The 5,564-nt window shown below is 35.1% G+C and overlaps 1 long non-coding RNA gene across 1 annotated transcript in view; it reads left to right on the forward strand.

Moving 5' to 3' along the window:
- The window catches only part of LOC103581292, a 10,923-nt gene that overhangs the window by 3,381 nt on the left and 1,978 nt on the right, over positions 1-5,564 (forward strand). Inside the window, exon 2 of the long non-coding RNA XR_549643.1 lies at positions 3,686-3,795. This is a non-coding gene — a long non-coding RNA (uncharacterized LOC103581292). The remainder of the gene's footprint in view (positions 1-3,685; positions 3,796-5,564) is intronic.

A 5,564-nucleotide genomic window follows, 5' to 3' on the forward strand; every position in this document is an offset into this window, starting at 1 on the left:
ATCCTCAGAGATTTAAGCCAGGACCCAGCTCTGGCCTTTAGCGGTCTGATTTCTCTAATCACGCATCTGCCTGCATTCAGAACACCCAGAATTCACTTTCTGTGTTTTCACCTCCCACAAACAGATGAGTATTATGAACAGATACCTTACTTTGAGAGATGCCGGGAAAATCCACAGCCTCCCCCTACATCCCACCTGGTTCTCTGGGATATGAGGTCTGAACTCCGTCCAATCTTTAGGAATCTCCATTAAAACATAAGTCTCCTTGGGCTCATCAGCTGCTAACCCTCAATACCTAACTCAGAGGAAAATGCTTATGCAAGTGTGCTTTAGACAAAGTGGAAGGGAGGTAGAAATGGGAAAGAGACCCTAAAGGGGGAAATGGACAGGCTACAGGCAAATGCTGCCTGGAACAGCTGAAACTCACAAGCTCTCAAATGTCTACTTCAAATAAATGGAATATAATTTGCGGCAAGTTAGCTAAACTTGCTTAGTATCAGATTCTTTAAAATGGGCAAAATAAACTTAGCTAATACTTGCACTAGATGCTCTTCACGTATCATCTTTATTCATCCTCACAGCTCTATGAGGCAAGTGCTATCACCTCCATTTAACAATGAGGAAACAGACACAAAGAGTTTAAAAATGTCTAGGGCCACATAATTAACGTTTGCTGAATTCAGGAATTAGATCCATGAGCAATGCTCTCAACCACTATGTCGAATTTTACTTTTTTTTTTTTTTACGCACTCTAAGATACTGTTGGGAGGCAGGCTGGGGCTTGAGGCACACGGCCCCCATCTCTGGATCCTGGGCAGCTGGCTCTGTTTAATAACTCTGTTCTTACCATCCAGTATGGTTCTCCCTATTAAAATGAGGTACCATTTGTTAAACTTTAGTCTATGTAATGGCGTATGATGATGCATTAGGGTCTGCATATACTTCTGCCTTAAAGAACACGGATGCATTAATTTAAGTGAAGTGTTTACCTTAACTAATGTATTTATATGACAACATTAGCTTAGACAGAATCTCTGTTAAGAAGGGCATTTGGAACTCAAAGTTCTCTCTAAAGATTGAAGCATTCTTCTCTCAGAGGCAATTTCTTGTGAGTAAAAAATGCAGACTAGGTTCATGAAAACAACCTACTACCAAAATGAAGCAGCTTTCAAGTCCTTATCATAGTAAATGCTTCACTTGGAACAACTCAATCCTTTTGATAAGCCTTTGAAGTAAATATTACCACTTTCCCATATTGCAGGTAAAGAAACAGGTACAGAGAATTTAAGCAATGTGTCCAAAATGAGTAAGTGGCAGAGCTGGGATTATAACTCAAGCAGTTAAGCTCCAAGCCTAAATTTTACCCTCTTCTTATACTGCCTCGTTCCCAGACAATGGAAACTATTCTAAATCCAGGCACAGTTTGTAGACAAAACCTTAATGCTGATAAAGCTGGAAGACAGGAAATGCATTCTTCCCATTAGCACAGAGTGAAGGCCCACGGGCTAACTGTTGCATTATTCACGAACCAGACCCTGCCCCCCAGCCTTGCCACATCCACCAAAGGAACACTCATTTCATTTTCACCTTTTTCTTGTTTGTTCTTTATTCCTGCATCTAAGTGACGACCCCCCGACTTTTTTTTTTCTCTTAATTCCCCATTCCAACACTGTGCTTGCCCCTTAGGTTAGATCCCACATTGGCCTTAGGTGATTTTCCCTTGGCTCTTGGTGCTCTGGTTTTCATAATATGAAATACAATCGTGTGTGTAATGCATAGGACACGGCCTCTATGGATCAACACTGTCTATGGCACTTGCCTCTTTTAAAATACCATCAAGGCACTAGGTATCAATATATAAGCTTCAACACTTGTTCTATGCAAGTACTTTCCAAATCCAATACAAGAAAGAAATAGATAGGAAACAAATATAGAGCTAAAAAGAAAATCAATTTTACTTGAGACAAAATTTTGTACAAGTCTAGCCTTACCTAAATCTTTCACTTATGGAAAAAAAGCCTAGGAATTAACTTTTTAACCACTGTCTCTGTCCTCTTTAAAACGGAATTAATTTTACTTTCCATTTGGGAAAGATGGTCCTTTTAATGGCTGTCTTTATGTAAGAAGCCTTCACCTGAGGTTTAAATTAGACTGAAATATGATCTGGATTGTGAAATTCTCACTCTGTCCTTACTACCATGACTCTCTCATTTCTGAGCATGGTTCAACAAGTGAGAGGAATTCATGCAAAAATGTAAGTCTGTAAAAAGGTTAACTGGGGATTATGTCCTGGATTTGGTAGACGTTCATACCTACGTGCCTCATACCTCAATCCCATTACCACGTCTCAGTTGGAGGAAACAGAGCAAGAACCTTCCTCTCCACCTTACAGTGGCAGCAACTGCTTCCTCAAGCCCCTTATTTAAGGAGCAGACTTTCAGCATACTTAGAAAAATCAGATTTCTGTTCTTTGAAATTGTGAATGGAAAATGAAAAATCAAATATATTATTAATGTTTCTTCAGAAGTTTTAATAGGAGGGATTTCATAGCTAACTGGATAGACATGATTTTGCATGTTAACATGATTTAAGCTACTTGCTAATATAACAGAATGAATGCAAGAAAGAACACCAGAGCTAAAATACATTTTTAGAAAATATGTCATTTCTTTATCTAATATGCATGCAGGTAATAGAAAACAGAAAGCTAAAAAGCTAGAAAACTAACCCACTCTATTAAATTTCAAGACATTTAAATGTTTTTTCCTGTTATATCATATTGGCTAATATGTTATTGGTTACTTTGCATTTTATTTAACTTGAATTACATCTTGCAAGTTGTAACCCATTGAATATAAACCTCACAAAAATAGACCTATTTTTATATAAATATACTTATATGGTTAGAAAATAATATTGTACACAATTATTATGTACAGAGATTAACACACGATTATATAATATGCAATTATACAAAATAAATATATATGTAGATTGATACACAGTTATTTAGACCGAAGGAGTTGTATGAAGAGTAAAAATATTTGACTTAGCTCTGTAAGACCTGGACTTGAACTCAAGGTCTGTCTCTTACTATGTTTATCCTTCTGAGCCCCAGTATACTAAATGTGCTCATAAAATTAAAGTAATTTCTGTGCTTTCTGTTTCACAAATGTATAGTGTAAAAGCTGGTAGCATACTCTAAAAAGTTGACTAGATTCATCATTATATCTACATATATCATATAAAGATTACACGTCTGTATTATGTGTTCATAAATCTCAAATAAGAATAACCTCACTCTCTCCCCATACTGCCTCTTTCCTGTCCTTATTTTCAGCCCGAACTCTTTCCCCCATACTCATCAACTTATTATCTTATTTCTCATAATTGGAAAGCATACCCACTGAAACATTTCTAACAAGAGGATAGAATCGAACCTTACTTAAAGAAATATATCTCAATTGATAACACTCAATTTTTTGTTTTAGTTAACATGTATTAAATGCTTACTTGGTGTCATGTGCTGTTTTAAGCACTTTTAAAGGATAACCATATGACATAACTACTTTTGCCATTGTGCAAAGGAGAAAACTAACTCATGAAAAGTTATTTACACCCGCTGTAGTGTTTTATTTGTTTCTGTTTTATTTTGGGTGTTGTTTTGTTTTATTTTGAACTGCAGAAATTTGGTTTATGGCAGGATATTCAGACAACTGAATTAAAACAATATTCATACAGTCCCATGGAATGTTCACTCTTCAACATGTTAAAATGAGAAGACAAGGGGACCAGGTGAGTAATGTTTACTACCAAACTATTTTTGAAAACATGCACACAGTACAAAAGATACAGATAAATCAATTTTTTTTGTGATTTTTTTCAAAACAAAGATAAAATTTGGAATAAATGATGGGAAGATAGGTTCTCAGGAATCATACTGATTATAATTAAAATCAAATGGTAGATATTAAAATCTTAAAGAAACTTTTTTTTACACTTACTTCTCCAATGAAATTTTTGATATCTACCATGTTATCATTTCCCCAGAATAAATTATTGTTTTCTACAAAGTATTTTCCAATTATTTCTGTAGAAGAACCTATGGACAGTTGTTTGAGGAGAAATGTAATTCAAAATAAGAAGAAAAATGAGATATAATCATTTATTGAGTCACCAGGCACATTTTTGATCTTCGAAGTTATTAAGTAATGAAAGCATTCTTATTAAAGATTTTAGAGAAATTAAGTGAGTTAACCACACATATTTCTTAAGGGTAGAGTTAATATTTAAAACTTTTAGAAGATTTTTATAATTCTACATCCCATAGCTTTTTCAACTGACTAAAAAAATAATAAACTCAGTGATTAAAAATTCTGAATCACAATTTCAATTGGTGTTAAAACATTTAAATTAATTTTCAGGCACATAAAATAACTTGCTAACACAAGTTTGGATATAAATATTCTCAGACATGTTTCACTGAATCTAATTTGTATTTTTTAATCTGGATCTCCAAAAATATCCAAATAATTAAAATGATTATTGGTATAGCTTAAATTTGACCTTAAAATATGATGTTCATGTTAACGTTTCTTGAAAATAATTTTAAAAACATTTTCTTGCATCTATTGAATGATTACCATGTGCTGGATCCTCTGGAGAACTATGCATCACCTGTCACAGGAATTGATGGCCAATTTTTTTCAGAGATACAGAGAGCCTCTTCCTCTCTCCCATCTTAAGAGTCAATTGTGAAAGAGGCAAGATAAGTGTGTGAATTTGAGAACAAGAAATCAAGTCCAACTGATGTCATAGAGAATTAAAATATACTATTTACCTTAATAAACACTGATCAGGAGTCTGTGTGTCTAGAATTCTGCTAACTTTCTGTCTGGAGACGGACAAGTTCTATCCATTTTCCAAGAAAAGGAGCTGTTCAGAGTGGATGGCTGAAGGATAGGATTCTTCGAGAAGAGAGTGGCTGGAGCTAAATGTGCAAGCTGGGGACCGAATGTTAAGGCTCTGTGTGCTTTGTTGAGGAGTTTAACTTAATACTGTCAGCAGTGAGAATCAACCAAGGAATTAGGTAGAATAGACGCATGTGTACAATTTCATATTTTGAATAGCAAGTAGGGTGGGGAAAAAAAAGATTTGAAGCTGGGAATTTCGTTGGCTAGCTGTTGATCAGATTAGGTTAAAAGTGAGGAAGACTTGAACTGATAGACAGATGGAGACTGAGTGGGAAGTCAATACTCATGAATTATTTGGGTGGAAGAATACAATAAACAAATTTGTAGATTGGATAAAAGAGGGCAGTTAAAGAATCAGGAAGGGTTGAAGCTTCTAATTTGAGTAACTGGGTAAGTGGTGGGGCCATTAATTAGTTGGAAAAGGGGTTATTTTGACCAGGCTCTTAAGAGTTAAGTTTTGCAATTGTGAGTTACAGATGTTTTTGGATATTCAAATAAAGTTGTTTTTGGAAATAAATGTTGATGGTTTAGAGAGGTAGAGGCTGGCAGCTTGAGAATCTTGGCTATGAGGTAATAGAGAAGGACTTTCAC

The sequence above is a fragment of the Galeopterus variegatus genome, unplaced genomic scaffold, assembly GCF_000696425.1.
Source record: "Galeopterus variegatus unplaced genomic scaffold, G_variegatus-3.0.2 Scaffold12738, whole genome shotgun sequence".
Classification (NCBI taxonomy): domain Eukaryota; kingdom Metazoa; phylum Chordata; class Mammalia; order Dermoptera; family Cynocephalidae; genus Galeopterus; species Galeopterus variegatus.